We start from the raw sequence: 18,228 nt of genomic DNA on the forward strand, positions 1-18,228 counted from the left end.
CGTGTTCGGGACCTAGTTTCAATGGGATCTCTAACAAATGATTTCGGTTTAACTGAGACATCAGGATACCGCGGAGGTGGACCAGCTTGTCCACCCGCTTCATATCCTGAAAAAGGGAGTGGTGGGGGCGGAGGAGCCATTGCTACTACTATATTATTATCTTCTTTGTCTAAAAACAATGCCTTTGAATTATTACTCTTTTGTTCCCTACGGTTTGCTTCCTCAATCTACCTGTGTGCCTGAGGAATGCCTAATTGCCGTTGTTTTTTTGCCTGACCTTTCATATCACTTTTAAGCTGTTTAAGAAGTTTAACAAGCGAAGATTTGTCTAATTTTCCATCAAATTCATATTTGTTAACCCATTTCGCATAATATCTAACATTATCTGCACATTGTAGTTGCATATATTTTGCGTCTTCGGTTAGGGGCGGATCCCGTGATGTTTTAGTGCACTGATTTCCCATGTCAATAAATGTTACATAACCCTTTTACCACGTGGTACCACAACTTCAGTTCCTTTCACAGTTTATCTGGAATAACTGCCTACCTTATTCTGTTACCCTGATCTATGACCAAATAAACAGTAATTTTTTCTTGTCCCTGACCTGTATGACAAATCTGACAAAAAAAAACAATATTTACTGTAACTTAGTCCCTGATCTAAAACAGAAAAAAAGGCAAAAAGTCTCCCTACTTGAGTCTCCGTTATTGACCAGTCACGGTTCGAAGTGGAAATCCGCTCTTCAGCCACAGATCAGAAAGTGGCAAGCCTCTTTAAACGACAATTCAGTCGGAGGTCTTTTCACTCAAAAAAAAACATTTCGGTATCTTCTCCTGCATGCAGTCTTCGACCACCACTACGCTCTGATCCGCAGCATCTGAGGGATTCCGGTACGCAAGGACCAATCTGTTAAATGAAAAACACTGTAATAAAAAGATCAATACACAGGAGGTTCAGGTTCAGGTTCTTTACTAGTGTACACCAGGAGGCAAAAAACGTACATTTTGTCTGAATGAAACAGGAAGAACACAACTTTTATAGTATTTCTTACTAGTATTAACCCACCAGGCTGACGTAGTCAGTCACAAGGGGTTTTACATCACTTTAGCTTACAATATTCTATTCATCTAAAATGCTGATACTACATTTTGCTTAAAAAGTTTTTCTGGTAAACAACGTGGCCTTGCTAGCCACCTGGTTAGTTATAATACCCTTTTACAAAAGTTGCCACTCAAGGTTCTGAGCTAATTCGAACATAACAGCAGATACAGTTCTCAATACATTTATTTTGTTACATGTATCAATTCTTCCTTGCAGATGGTGCGTTATCTAGCAACATATACAAGGTTGATTGCTCAAGCAGGAAAGAGCAGAAGATTCTCATTATTTCACACATTTAATTTCCTGACCCAGCAGATAATCACTTGTGAGAAGCATAAACATCAATTTTTGCTGAGCTAGCAGCTGCTGGGGTCAGAGGCCAACTTGCAAAAAAGGCACACTGCAGTTTCCAAAAGCTTCTTGCAGTTTCATATGAATTCATTTTTCTTGTCATAACATTAATAGAATAAAATGCATTATATCTTTCTTATTTCTTAATAAGCACTAAACATATACATTAATACATATTTTTCTAACACTCTGCAAACAATGAGTAGTGGACCTGTGCAAAAGAAGAAACTAAGTTATTTAAAACAGATTCTTTCTCACAAGAAGAAACCGTTGATAAAATATTCCTCGTACTTACATAGTTTGTTAGAACAAACTTTGACATATGAACCTGACAATTAAAAATTCTGAAAACCAAAGTTGCAGAACTATACACTTTTTCCCCATATGTGTCAATAATTTTCCCATCATTATCAGAAAAAGTATGACTGGAATTAACCGAGTGATTAACAGCAGTGGTATCTACTAAGGCTATAGCTGTTGCATTAGTTTTGGGAACAATATATAAACATTTAAACAGCTTCAGAATTTAAGCATTATACCTGCCTTTTTGGGGGTGGCTGAATGACTAATAGGAAAATTTCAAGCAGTAGCATACACACATCCTCTAAAGCCGACAGAAAAGGAGGAATGGGTGTATAGGTTCTGGAAAATCCTTCTGTAAAACTCATAGTATTTTCTAAGGGTGTGAGAAATCTCAGTGTTATCCCACTGAAAAGACTAGGACGTTCTAGCAATACTCATAGAGAAAAAGAAAGGGCGAATCAGAATTTGAGCTCTCCTCTGAGTTTGAATCAGAAATTCAAGGAAGAAATTCAGAATCTGTCCCTGCATCATCTTGTTCAGATTCAGAATCTTGAATCTCTTCAGGAAAAAGAGTAACCCCTCTTTCTTTTACAAGAAACTACTATACAAGAAAGATCAATAGGCTGAATTAAAACCTGAGTGACCCTCAGTAAACTACTCCTGTCTAATGAAATTTGAGGAGGAGTAGATACACGGGGCCAAACCTGTTACTAATGGCAGCTGCTGCTTCTCCAGGGATGGGCACAGCATTAGGTGCAACAGGGAAACCTGCACTGTTCCATCTCTCAGAACTGACGTGAGTGGCTCTCTCTTACATACTGGGGACTCACACCCAGAGAAGAGACAGCCAACCCTCAGTTCATAGTGACTGTAGGTTCTACATCAGAGGGATCCAGTGTAAAAAATGAGTGGTCTGTAGTACAACAAATTGCCACAGCAGAGTCGCCCACCTGCAGCTGAGGCAAATTGCTAGCCTGCTGTGGTGGTAAAAAACTGTTTGCTTAACTTTTTTGGGAAGTCATAGTTTTACCATTTTTTGCTGCTTGTCTTCTCCAGGAAAGGGGCATCATTTTTTGCTTGACCATGGAGCAGTCCACCAGTCCAATGGTCAGCCCTTCTTCTAGCCACAAAAGGAAAGATCCTTTTTTGATAGAAAAGAAACACGGTAAAAGGCACTTTTAAACTCTATGCCAGCCCCATCAAGGAAAAGTAAATACAATTTCTCCACAGAAAATATGTTTTCTGTTAGTTACCACTAATTTTAAACTGAAAGGGAAAAAAATGAGTGTTCCATTTAAAAGTACATTACAGTCTCCAGACAGTCTATTAAAACACAACACTCCTAGCTTTAAAATAACTTTCCTGAAGAGCAAAGTAAAAAAACAATTAATTTTAAAAAATGGAAGATATTTTCCCCAAAGGGAGCTTTTCTGCCCAACAAAGGAAAGGATAAGCTGACCATCAATCCTTGAAAGACTCAGAGGAGTGTACTCTTCAGTAGCAGTAAAGGTTTGAAGTGTTTCATGCCCAAACTTGTCTTTTAATCAGTTCAGCTCAAGCTACTTGAGAGTTTGGGCATGTGGAAGGTGCCCTGAAGCTTTGAAAGCTGGCTGGCTGTTATAGCCTTAGCAGGACATAACCCATATAACTGAGGCTATGGCAACAGTGATCAATATGAGGAACATCGAGTCTGCTGTGTTTTATCCAACTTTTGGTAAAGAGAAAACTATTGAGTAGTGCTATCTAAAGTCAAAGTATGATTCTCAGAGTTTCCTGTACAATGTGATGGAGACACAATGTAAGTTGAATTTTATTATAGAAAACACACCCCTATGCTAAATGCACTTTATTTAATCACATTTGATTACCAGGAATGTCCAACTGGGTAGATGCCAATTTTCACCCTAGACCTATAAATACAAGCTCCAAAGTATTAAAAAAACATTTTAAGAACAATAATTTTACAATCCTTAAAAATAATACAATGTAAAACAAAAACATCTACAGTAAACAATTATGCCAAATTAGACATAATGTGGAAACATCTGTTAAGAATAGATACAGCTTATATGACAATGAGTTAATATTTAGAGGAAATTTTAGGCATTGCAGAAAAAACTAAAGGTAAGTTAGTATAACATAAACCGAAACTGCAATATGAAATGAGAGAAAAAATGGCTATATCATATTCAGATAGAGATTCAGAGAAAAGAAATTGATTAAAATAAGAAAGTGAGCAAAGAAGGGGGTGGTAAGGAGGTGTAAGGTATGAAAAGGTACCTGTTCATATTTAAGGATATAGTTTATACTGGGGTTGAGCAACAACAGAGCCAGATTTTGACTAGAATCTTTCAGAATGGTTTTAAAGTACTGTAGGGGAGAGTATTGATCTGATGGATACACGTAAGGACTCCCAGGATTTAGCAACATGGTACAAGTACAAACCATACTCAGCAGATTTTTGCAGATTTGAGGACAAAGAGGAGTATTTGGTCATTGGCCAAGTGGCAACATAATTGTGTATAATTGTAATTAGTGCTAGACAAGCAAATGGATGCTTGATAGTTTTATAGGTGATAAGAACCTGTGTACATGTTAGTTGGTAGGGTAATTCTAATAAATTTAGGCCTTTTTAGCTGTACAGTGGTAGAGTCTGAAAGGGGTATTTACTGCTAATTTAGCCACTTTAATATCGTGTTGTTTAAGTTTTGCTTTTGTGATGCCTGGGGGTTAGTAAGGATGGAAGCACCATAAAGTAGTGATGAGAGGAAGTAAGTAGTTGCAAATGTAGTTTTAGTGGAGTTTGTGAGAAAGTTTTTGGCTATGTAAAGCACGGTGAGTTTTGTATGCAATTTTGTATATGCAAGTCAAATTTAAGATTATTATCCACTATCATTCTAAATAGATCGCTATGAGAAGTGACTTCAATGGTTGTATTAGAAAGAGAAAGCATTTTAAATTTTGTTGTTTTATGAGAGATGGATTTGGGAAAAAAAGTAGTAGCTTATATTTTTGAGTTGAGCATGAGTTGTGAGTTTAAATGTTACATTTCAGTGGCTGTTAAAGCTTCCTGAGTAATTTGTTTTGGGATGTGCCAGGTTGTCTGATGTCCATATAAGTGTGAAACTATCTGCATATTGCATTAGAGAAGGCTGTTATTTGGATGTGTGGAGAATGTTAGTGAGAGTGTTAAAGAGGAGTAGGCCAAGGATAGAGCCTTGTGGTACACCAGTCATGACCGGGAGGTATGGAGAGAAGGTGGAGTGCTATTTTGCTGACTGACACCTATAGGATAAGTAGCTCTTGAACCATGGAAGTGTGGGCTGAGATAGAGCTAGAAAGGACATCTGAAGTAGATGTTTGCTGTGATAAAGTGTGCTGAAGGCTTTAGACAAGTACAGAAGTAAGGAGGAGACTAATTTGCTGTAATTTCTAGCTTTACTGACAACATCTATAAAGATTAGAAATGCAGTGTTAGTACTATGGGATGGGCATGCAGGATAGGAGTTCTTCCTGTAGGAGATAGTTTAGCAATCATTTTTGTATACATTTTTCAAGTATTGTGGTGAGAGGAGATAAGATTGATATATGTCCAAAGTTAGTGATGCCTATTAAATGTTCTCTTTTGTGCATGGAGATAAAGTGTGATTTCTTCCAGAAACAGGTAAGTGGGATTCCTGGATTGACCTATTTATAAGGATTGAGACAGGATAGGCAATGCTTTTGGCTGCTATTTTGAAGTACTCACTTGGAAGGTCCTCAGCTGAAGTAGAGCACAGTTTGTTTGTTTAAGGGTAGTTTTATATAAGATGTGGGCACAGGCTGAAGCTGAAAGTGGATGTGGTGATATGGCTGTTGGACAGAGTTGGGATTAGATGTTGGAGAATCCTTGGTTAGGGACACTATATTATGAAATAGGAGTTAAATTCTATTGCATTTTTCAGTGGTGAGTTATTCTGAAAGGAGTTAGGGTTGCATTATTGACTGGGATGTAAGATTTCTCTAGTAGCTGAGCAGAACTGTGTAGGGTTGTGTTTACTATTGTTCTGCAAGTTCTAGTATAACCTTTTGTCTTGATTTATTTGCTGTTTAATACAGTTGAGGAGTATTCTGAAGTTTTCCAGACATTGCAATGTTTTATGTTTTTTGCCATTCTTTCATGCTTTTTCTCTATCTTGCATTAGTAGTCTGCACTTTTTGGTTAGCCAAATTGCATTTTGTTTTTAACCTCTTCCTCCTAGGGGATGTAAGGCTATTTAGGATATTGAGGAAAGTTTTATTGAATTAATTTATAGCGTCATCTAAGGGAAAGTTTTTAGGATATAGGTTAGTAATGAATGTTTCTAGGATAAACGTGGGCAGGTTGCATGTTTTGTAAATGTTGTTTAAGTAGATGTGTGAGATGTCTGGTTGCATAAATTGGGACAGGGTCAGTGAAAGAGTCTGACATTATACATGTGGTCCTGAATTTGCTAGGGTCTGATACTAGCATACCAGTCTAATATGGGATATGATGCCTTTCTATAATTTGTGGGACTATTAATTACTTGTGTGAAACCACAAAGTTTATGCTAGATCTAGGTGGTTACAGGCTATGTCAAAGCATTTCATATTGATATCAACTATGAATATTTTTTTTCATGTGGAATTGTTATGGATACCCAATGTAGGATATATTCCAGTGTACCTGTATTGCTGCCAGGAGGGATGTTTATGCTGGTTTATCATCAGGAAAGTAATACAATGTTCTGCTGAATCAACTTTTGGAATTGATTTGTTCTAGGAGGAATGTGGTAGTTGTTGGGAAATATTAGAGCAATACTACTACATTGCATCTTTACACCATGATTACAGATGAAATTATAGCCAAGGGAGGGCAATTTCAGAGTAATTTATGCTGGATTTAAATAAAGTTTCAGTTATACCAAGAATATCAGGCTTGTGTTGGGTAATCCAAGCATGTAGTTCAGCAGTTTTTTTCTATGCTTCTAATAACTATGACAGCAGAAGTTAAATTACCAGGGTAGGGGTTAGACTGTTGTGGGGTCAGAACAGTGTGTAAAAGGGAATTGTCTTGATATTGGTTGTGATAGGTGGGGCCAGGATTAGGGTAAATGCCACCTCCTAGAAGGATTTTAGTATATACTGGAGTATTATTGATTCTTGTTTTTGGACAGTATTTTTCCACTTCATTTTAACTGAAATCAAAATAAAATGGAGTTAATCAGTTGTGTTTATATCATGTTATCAAAAGATGAAAATAGCGAATGCTATTTCATCGGCTTCAACACATCTAAACATGAAAATATCGAACATTCAAAACAGCGATTTTTTTTCCCATGGAAAAAATTCACTGCTTTGAAACACATACTCACAACACAAGCACATCAAACAAACAGCAACCACACACATACACTTAAATTCCTACATCTAATGCTACACTAAACTTAGCATACATTGCTATCTACCCACTTACCTTAACCCAAACCCTAACTCTATGGTCTGTCACTATCGCACACTCACCTAACCCATGCCCTAACCCTAACTCACTTAAACCGCCCCTAACCCTAAAGTCTGTCACTATTGCACATATGCCTAACCCGCGCCCTAATCCTAACTCACTTAACCCGCCCCTAACCCTAACATACAAAAAATCGCACACTTACCTGAAACCAACCTGTAACTTTCCACCACAGTGCTAAGAATAGCAAAGCCACAGAAATGGCCAACCGAATTCTTTCCCGAGGAAAGAATTTGCTGTTCTGCAACTTTGCTATTCTTAGCGTTCGCTGAATAGTGTTTGATATCAGAACATTCGAAGTTTTAATACTTCGATGTTCTAATATCGACTCAATCAGTCTATATTTGGGGTAAAGGTGAAGGGCTTCATTAAATAGGACTGGCGCAATGTCTGAAGAGTTTAGGGAGGAAGTATGGATAGCTGGTTGGGACAGAGTTGCAGAGATGTTGAGAGCTATTTTTGAGTCATAAAAGGATGAGAGATGGCTCATTAGGAGAAAACAGATAGAGGATAAGCTGAAGATTAATGTGATTAAATAAAATGGTCTGTATTTTATTGATGGCAGATAGTGGGAAAGTTAGAATTAAGATGGAAGCAAGAAGTTGCAGGGATATAGTATATTTAGGGTTGTGGATTCTGAAAGCTGGTAGAAGATAGGTAGGAAGGAAATATTTTCTATAAAGGAAGAGAGGCTGTCCTGATATCTTCATTTATGTTTTTAAAGTGTATGAAATAGAGGGGTTTGAAAGGATACAGTATAAGGATGTAATTAAGATAGGAAGTAGTGAGGATTTATTTGGTGAAAGTAGAAGTTGAAATGTAGAATGATGGATAGGTACTGTTGGTGAGGGGGTCTGAGCCTGAGTGGATATGCTGAATGTAGTATGGAAGGGAAAAAGGCTAAATGTTAAATGGAAGATGGGAAATAGGAAAACAGAAACAAAAGTGTTTGTATGATAGTAGTAAAGTTGTTTGGACGGGGTTAGGGAATGGATATCACAGGTGTAATGTTTATGTGGGAAGTCTACTGGCAGAGTAAGAGGGGAGAGTGTGGGTATAAATTGAGGGTAGGGTATGAGTGGTGTGGCAAAGCCGAGTTTAGTGAGCTTTCTACCCTCAGGATAATTATTACAAAGAACAATCAGTTTACAGATGATACAAAACAGTTGACAAGGTTGCACAAAGTAGAACAGGTTTTCTTTCCTTTACTGAAAGCAGAAACCAGGAAACTAGGAAGACTAAGTAACTGGCATATGCAGTCTAATCTAGTGGTTAAGAGAAAGTTCCTTGTCCCTCTTCCTAAGTAGTCTTAGAGTGCAAGGTGTACTTCTTTGGGATGAATGCCATAGCCACTTTCCAGCACATGGTAGTTATGTATTTGACTAGTTTCAGTTAATACACAGCAATGCTCTCAATAATAAACTTGCTTACATTGCACAGTGATAATATTCCTAGTGAAAATGTTCAAGATTTGGGCCTTCTGGCAGAGCTCCTTCACTAATGGAGTCAGGGTTGATGAAGTAACCACAGGGTCTGCACTGTAAAGGAAGATGGTGACTGAGGGGAAGTGGAGACCAAAGTGAGGGGAGATTTAGAGATACATTAACTAATATGGATGCATAGTGCTCTCTGTGAGTCCTGATAATTAAGCTGTGGTCACCCAGTGGAATTCAATGATGAAACCAAATCTAAATGCCACTAGTATTACCTTTGTCATTTCTTGGAACTCATCATTTCATCAAAATACTTAAATGCTGAACCAGAAATGGACTGGAAAGGTCAAATTGCAAAACAGTGACTGGGGGGGGCAGGAAACTGGATGAACTTTTAGAAAAGTGGGAATCTGGGAATTTACCTTTTCTCCACTGCAATTAGATCTCCAAGTTAGTATATATAATTAGAATGGGGTGAGGGGTACAGGAAGGCTTTTCTACTTTTTTAATTCTTTGGTGCTTTGTGGCTTTGTCTTTTAGATGTGGTCATATAAGGTTTGTCATGTCCAAGTTTTGACTAAATTATATGAATTGGTTATTTCTATATCAGTTTTCATAATTGCAGAGTAAAACTATTACTCAATTGCAGCAAAAAAGAGTCACTCTTTGATTCCTCCAGCAGTTACGTAGAAGACCTAACCACTATAATGTATAATGTATCTGTTAAACATAAAAAGATCCTGTATTCTTATAAAAACAGAAGCCATAAAACTTTACAGTAGCATAAATATGTGCTAGATATGGAAATATAGAGATGAGAACTCTTGATGAAAGAGACACTTTTCTTTTATTATACTTTTTCCATTACATAAACGGCTCCATACTGAAATGTCAAGACTGGTAATACAGAGTTTCAAAATGCTGTGAAAAAAGACTATAGATACAGGATAACAGTGAAATTTGAACTTGGCATTTCTCTTTTAAACTTGTTTTTTTTTTTTTTTTTCTTTTTGCAGGGGAGCAAACTCCACCCCACACACCCTTTAATGAGCTTGATGTTGGGGGGCTCATTACATTCTCTGAACTTAAAAGGAAAGATAGATAGACAGATAGATAGATAGATAGATAGATAGATAGATAGATAGATAGATAGATAGATAGATAGATAGATAGATAGATAGATAGATAGATAGATAGATAGATAGATACCAACTCCAAGACTGTCATATCATGGAGAAAAGGGAATTTTCTGACAAATGGTAGTCATACAGTTCTAGTCATTCAGTCATATTTCAGGACTCAGCATCGCAAGCTTTGGCATTTTAGATAGTTATAACATATGCTATCCATATCTGGAATGCCACAATATTCTTTTTAGAGTTGCATATCAGTCTTTATAACTTGAATAATTCTATCTAAACATTGGTAAGAAGTGTGAAACAGTGCTTCAGGTATTGTCTTAAATATGACTACAAATACAGATATGCACAGCATCACATATAGCAAGGGTCCATGAGATTTGTTTATGTGAAGGATAAATATAGGCCTTCTATACTTGATGAAAGATGCAGTATATAGCCGTACATGAATATGCTCAGATGTATTTTGTGAGAGACAGAGAGAGATAGATTGATGTGGTCATATAAGGTTTGTCATGTCCAAGTTTTGATTAAATGATATGAGTTGGTTGTTTCTATATCAGTTTTCATAATTGCAGAGTAAAACTATTACTCAATTGCAGCAAAAAAGAGTCAATCTTTGATTCCTCCAGCAGTTATGTAGAAGACCTAACCACTATAATGTATAATGTATCTGTTAAACATAAAAAGATCCTGTATTCTTATAAAAAACAGAAGTCATAAAACTTTACAGTAGCATAAATATGTGCTAGATATGGAAATATAGAGATGAGAGCTCTTGATGAAAGAGACACTTTTCTTTTATTATACTTTTTCCATTACATAAACGGCTCCATACTGAAATGTCAAGACTGGTAGAGAGAGATAGAGAGAGAGCGAGAGAGAGAGGGACTGTAATTTCAAGAAGTCACTGGAAGTAGGACTTCTATAAAAAATATAGGTTTATTGTCAGAAATTGAAATAAAATCAAAATTAAATCCCATATTGCTTTGCAGATCCAAAAAAACAGGCAGTCAGTTACTATTTTTATGCAAGGTTCACATTTTGCAAATCACTTTCAGGAATGCAAGCTGTCATATAAATAAAAGGCCAGGACTACTGCCCTCTCCAAGGCTCAATTTCCTTCTTTTCAAGCAGGTATTTCCATATAGCATACTCCACAGATTAGTCCCAGCTGGGAATCTCATATTTCATGCTTAGGGTTCTTGCTTCAGAGAATCTTCCAGTGAGGAACACTCTTTATTGCTTGCTTTTTATAGGCAACTCCTTAATATAAAAGCCTGATTACCTATTAAAATCTTACTATCAAAATAATTACTTTGAGAATATTCCCATGCTGTGAATACCTATAAATGTAAAAGCATATTACATGTTTTAAGGGCATATGACATATTCTCTAGGAAACATGTTATAACTACCCTGTTCCTGTATAAAACCATGGGTTTTGAATCATAACAATAAGTTACAGGCCGTGAACAATCCATTAGCATTTCTGCTGGTTAGGCCAGGCTTGTGGGTCACTGCATAATGAAAGGCATGGAGGGATACTACCCACCAGCACAACCTCATTTTGCTATCAGTTTGCCTACTTAATTATTACAGGGACATGCCTTGTTAGCAAATACAAGTGTCTCCCAGACAAGTAGTATTTCAAGCAGAGAAAGCTGTCTTTATCGTTAGATGCATTCTTTCACTAGCTGACAATCTCCTTTCCACTTTACTTCGCTTTTGACTGATATGCAATACCGAGTGCTCCTCAGCTTTATCACCTTGGGATCGTTCAGCCCCTAACCTACCTTTGATTTGTCGGTATATAAGGTAAACTCTTTAGTAAAATCAGTGCTTATTAACACAGGTTTATAACTTAGAATCCTTGTAGATCATCGGATGTTGTGTGTGTCTCAAGAAACCATTGCACTTTGGCAAGGGCTTTAACTTTGGTGAGATCTGTCAAAGGACAGGCAACAGCCACAAAATTAGGTATAAACTTTCTGTAGTACTGAGCTGGCCCAAGAAAAAAGCCTTCATCTGTCCCTTATTAAATAGGACATAGGTCAGTTTTTTTTTTATGGTGTCTATTTTTTTTCGACTTCTAGTTCTTGTCTTACCTCCAATCTTCCTATAAATTACACAAAGTACTTCACATTCACCATACCCAGTGTACTTAATATTTACCTGCTAGTCTTCTATAGTCTATCAAAGTCCATGCTTTATATATGTAACACTACTAGTTCTCTGAATGAACAAGTCATCCTGGTTTACAACAGCAGATCATTAGTGAGGCTTCAATATTTTGTGCATTGGCCTCTGAAAGATAGTTGTAGCTCCTCATAGATTAAATGGTTACACTGTGTACTGAAATAAACATTTTTCCTTTGGCAAATGTAATGTTTTACAGTATCATTCCATAAAATCTAGCATTGACAAGTATCTGCCTTCCCTCAGTTCTTTATTAATTCATAATTTCTGAGCATGGGATAACTATCAATTTTTACTATTCATTTATCTAAAGTTATCACAAAGCCTAACACTTCCATCATGTTTAAAGACTACAGCTATTGGTTTGTACTGTTCATTCAGTAATCCTGGTATCATACCTAATACAGCATTCTGAACTTTTCTTACTAAATGTTGCTGAGATTCTGATACTATAGACACCTAGGTGAATACTACCTAGCTGTTCCTAGCCAGGATCCCACATCAGAATCAGACCATATATCTTATGTTTATGAGATGACGACCTTAACCATTATACTAAATCCACCACATTTATTTATGTAAGAGCTCTGTCTAACCTTCGTTCAATGTTTTGTCTCTATATTATGTTCTGTCACTTTAGTTCCTGAAGACATTTCTGAATACATTCCTTTATGTCTTGAAGTTTTGTGACATCTTATTTTTGTACTTTTGACAAGGATTTGTCTGTCTGCACTTATTGCACATATTCCACAGTCTCTTTCTTGTATTTACCTCATTTTGCGAACTCTCTACGCCATTCTCATTAACATGATACACGTGCTTTAGTTTTTCTTTTCCCCAGTTGCCTAATCTTACGTTTAACTGTATGTATTCTTTTCAGTACCTCAAATGACCCCGGACACTTGACCAGAAGTTTGTTTTTGTGGAAGGCATTAGAATTCGTATCTGATCTCTTGGGTTAAATTCTCGACTTGAGAATTCCTAGTTTAAATTTGCTTTTGCATTTCTTGGACTCAATGCATACGCTGTCTTATTATGAGCATTGCTAGTTTTAGTCTACCCAGCAAGCTAACATAATGTTATATCACACTTTTCAATGATGTCTTTTCCTTTTCCCAAAATTCCTTTTCAGTGTTAAACACCTCCTTCAGATGACTGCCATATCAAACTTTAAACTGGCTAAACCCTCATAACACCTTCCTAATTGCAAACAGCAGGCAAAGAAAAAAATCACCCATTTTCTTCCCCTTATGCATGAATAACTTTTGTTAGCATAATTGTCAGTGTTTTATTATACCTACACCATCGATCTGAGAATAGTGCATTATGACTAATCTAATATATATTGATACTAGAGCACTCTGGTGACAGAGATGATTAAAGCCCTGACTATAATCTAGGTGACCTATGTTCAATTGACATCTCAGGTGACCGATGGAGTGGCAGGGAAGGGTGGTGTGTGGGTCTCTCCTGATGATCCCTTGTGAAGGCCATTTCCAGAGGAGGCATGGTCAGCAGGTCACAGTGAACTTGTTTGAGATGCCACATGCCCACATTACATGACTACCTACCACATGGTCACAAAGGGGAGAATCAGGTAGGCCAAGTAACCCTCTCCCAGATGGAAGCTCAGATGTGCTGAGCACCATTGCCTTTGATCCATGAACAACCTCAAAATGATAATAATAGGTCATTTGTTTTACCCAAATAGGTGTAGGAAGTAATGAGAGTATCCTAGTCTTATGTATACATGCCAGGGAATGTTCGACAAAGCTTGCTTCCACAAGCTAGTAGTGTTTCTCAAAATCCTTTTCATTTGCAAGTTTGTTTCTAACACATGAAACAAGGCTAACGCAGTTTTCCAAGCTGTAGTTTTATTGCACTTCAGAAAAACTACTTCATCTGAAGCACAATATTCATTTTTTACATTTCTGTAACCACCACCCTTATCAGTGTAACATAAAACAAAGCAATGTGACCTGCCTCTCCCACAGTTTGAAACAAACTAACACATTGTTCACTGTTTTTTGTTTCATAGAAGATGATATAACTTCTTACTATAGAATTAGCTTTAGAAACAGACAAAACAGGTATGAACATTGTATCCTTAACTAATTAGTGTTGTTCTAAAATTAGTAGCTTATTAGAGTTTTTGTGATTTTAATTTTGTTTTAACATTTATCTAACATGTCTTATGTTAGATGGCAACAATCTTTTTATCTGGTTTACTGCCAAAATAACTTAACATTTTTATCTTTGCATTTGCTATTATGTTCAAGCTAGTGCTTTGTTTTATTTCATGTATCTGCACACCAACCTGTTTATCCATTTTAAAAGCCTCCTTCCTTCCTTACTCATATGTGCTAACCTTATCCTTACACATTATATTACCAAAATCCCCTTCCCTAACAGTACAATTTTTCGGATGATATGTGATCTGAGTCCTGTTACTGCTGTTTACTGACAGTGGCAGAGAAGTTATCACTGTTTTGTGATTCTCTCATTTTGTGTGTCACACATTTGTGTTTTCACTCTTGTGTTTTTCACATCTGTATGTTCTGCTAAAGATGATATAATCATATATATATATATATATATATATATATATATATATATATATATATAAATCCTAAAATTGTTTGTAAGATCACTGAACAGAGAGGATATGGAAGTCCCTCCTTTTCTTACTGCCGTGGAGCCAGGTGAAAAAAAAAATAAACATAGATATATATATATATATATATATATATATATATATATATATATATATATATACATACACACACACACACACACACACACACACACACACACACACACACACACACACACACACAACACACAGATGACAGTATAACAGCTGACCAAAACATCAACACATCAGCTGATTAAAAAAAAAAAGAAATAATAAGTATAACTTTTTAGTGCCCCCCCACATCCTACACTAATTACAAGTACCAGCTGCATGATCATACTGTAATAGATACAAGGCAATTTCCGCCGTCCCTACTGTACCACAGTCTTGCACAAAACAACTGCCAGCACATATGAACAGCTGATAATTTGGCAACTTGTTGGACACGTTTATATATATTTATATATTTATATTTTTATATGCACATACATACACATACCATCAATAACCCTATATTACTTTATTTTTAATGAAGCTTAATTACTTCGGGTTTAGGAAACAAATATCAGTAGAACTGGATGTACTGTTAGCTTGATCACTATATTTTTATATTCACATGCATATATCATTTTGTAAAATTTGTCAGTACATTAATCATTACTGACAAAAAGGTTTTAAATAATTCCAGCATAAAGCTATTTGTTAGTCTTTATTTTTTTACAGCTAGAACTGCAACCTTTGTACATTGTATACCATAGCATTCAAGAATCATATTTTGAAAATGTTGCTGTATAATACAAAACATGCTTAATCTATTACCATTTATATATCTGCATCAAATGTAGGCCTGCACAAGGATTGGAATATGGCATTATTCAAAGCTTTGTAAAGTTTAATTTATTCAAGGAACACAGGAATATAGGAACAAAAGATTACTACCAGGCAAGTGATTGCGAGGGCTATAACATGTCTAGCCATATATCCTTTTAAGTAGACAAATTTAGCAGTTGTTGATATTCTTGTAAAATGCCTTATACTGCCAACCTAACAAAGTGAATATGGTCTTACATGATTAGCCTGATGTAAATTTGAGTCTGCCCATCCAGCCATCAAGACTAGTCTTAAAGGTAGAAAATTAATACTTTGACCTTGTTGTGGCAATTTATTTCATGGGCCCGGAATATGCTGTGTTAGGAATCACTCCCTTCAACTAATCTTGCTTCTGTTTTGGTGTAGGTTTATATCTTTAGTGTAAGTATTTGTAGAGGCACTGGGTTTGTGAAGAAATAGGAGGTCAACCAGGATTGATCTTTTGTGGCACAAAAAGCTAGATACAGGTCAACGCAGAGCCCCTGGTTGGCTACAACTACTACTTGGATAGAAGGACGTTTCTCTGTTCACTGAGAGAGGGAGCTTTGAGCAGCCTATCTCTCCCTGGAGGAGTGGTTTCAACCCAGAAATTGGTAGTTTATTGGCCATTTTGGGCTAATTTCTATCTCTTTCATTTCCTTGCTATAAAACGTGAATTTGCACGGTTTTGTGCCGGTTAGCTAGGATATAACTTTTCCCGGCTCCACAAAGTCTACTCTTCAATTTTTCCCTTGGAACTAGACAAACTTTCAACTTAAGCACTAAAACCATTCACTTCTCATCCTGTCACTTGCTCAAAACTCATAGCAAGCACTAATAAACCTTAGCACTAGACCCCTCCCTATACTGTGGAGAAGGACAAGGCTCTCTATTCGACCTTACCAGCCAATCAGTAAAACAGTTCACTGCATCTATCCAGGCATGTCCAAAGGGCAGTTTCAGGTGTACTCTCCAGTCCAATTGGTGAATCTGGGCATTTTGAGGCAATGTTGCAATTGCCTCATGTACACAGCCAACCCTCTCCTCCTTCCACCAAACACTAATGCATGCGAGAGATGGAATTATACAGCCAAACTGGAGGCTAAGCTCTCTCAACCCAAGAATGGACCAGGCAGTCAAGAGGAGAAGGGAATTACTTGCATCACACCACCAGTCTCACACAGCCCTATGAAACCAGCACAGGCAAAAAACACATATAAATACACAAAAACATACTCAGAGGCTCTAAATAAAAATTTGCAAAAGCAATAGACACCTCCAAAGCAGACATCCAAGCAACCTCCACCCACCAACACAAACCATGAAACACATACTTCACAAAACCAGTGTGCTATGCAATCACAGCCCTTTAGGCAAAATAACATACCCAGCACACTAGTAATAGGTGTCTCTGTAGTCAGGCACACTGATGTCCCACTCATTAGGCTGAACAAGGAGAAGGTTACTGTTAGCTGCCTTACGGGCGCCAGGATCCGCCACATAACACAAGCACTCAGGTCACTCCAGAACAAGTACAAATATGACTCTGTCATTGTCCATGTTGATGTGAATGACCTGAGCCATACCTCCCTGGACTACATGAAAAGAGACATGGAGGAGCTCTCTGATCACGTAGCCCAGGCCAATATAACCCTGACCCTGAGTAGCATCCTACCCTCACTAAGAATGATACCATGGTATAGAGAAAAAATGATCAATTTCAACAATTGGCTAAGCTTCTGGTGTCATTGGAAAGGGATCCATTGTCTGTCAGGCTGGGACGACATGCTTAACAAGCCATGCTGCTTCATTAGAGATGGCTTGCACCTGTCACCCTTAGGCTTTCGAATACTGGCCAAGGCTCTTGCCACTCCCATAGTGCCTTTTTTAGGCAAGGCTCAAAAGACAAACCCACCACCATAAATAGCACAAGTAACAAAAAACTGAGGGTAATGCTACTCAATGACAGAAGTCTAAACCTCAAAATGCACGCACTCAAGGCACTCCTCAGTATGGAGAAAATCGATATATGTGCAGTAACAGAAACCTTGTTTAAGACCACCCCAGCATTACCAGGCTATAACTCATACCATACATTTCAGCCACAAAACCCAAACCGAAATATAAAAGGCAGGGGAGTATCCATATTCATCAAGGATACCCACACCTCCAGGTCAGTGACACAGCACAATGCTTCAGAGATCATCCACATGCAACTAACAATGTGAAAAACTGCTATTCAAATTATAGCTTGCTACAGATCAGCCACCATGTCACAGGACCCCCACTCCGCATTCCTGGAAACATAAAGGTCCTACCAAACACCCTGATATTGGGTGATTTCAATTACCCAAAAATTAACTGGGAGAACTACTCAAGTACAAACTTCCTTGCCCAACATTTCCTAGAATTTATAAACTCAAACACCCTGGATCAACTGGTCAACACCCCCACCAGAGGCGACAACATATTGGACCTGGTCATCACCAACATGGGCGACCGGTGTTCCACACCAGAGGTCAACCCCTCACTGGTTAGATCTGACCATAAACAAATCACTCTGGATATCCACATTCCGCCACCACCCCCAGTCAAAGAAACCACTGTGAAAAACTTTTCAAAAGCAAACTTCACATTACTTAAGACCAAGGTGGGAAGTTTCAAAGCCCCCATGCTAAAGGATAATGCTGTCCAAG

This window comes from Protopterus annectens, chromosome 7.part0 (assembly GCF_019279795.1).
Source record: "Protopterus annectens isolate FY-2018-M chromosome 7.part0, PAN1.0, whole genome shotgun sequence".
NCBI lineage: Eukaryota > Metazoa > Chordata > Ceratodontiformes > Protopteridae > Protopterus > Protopterus annectens.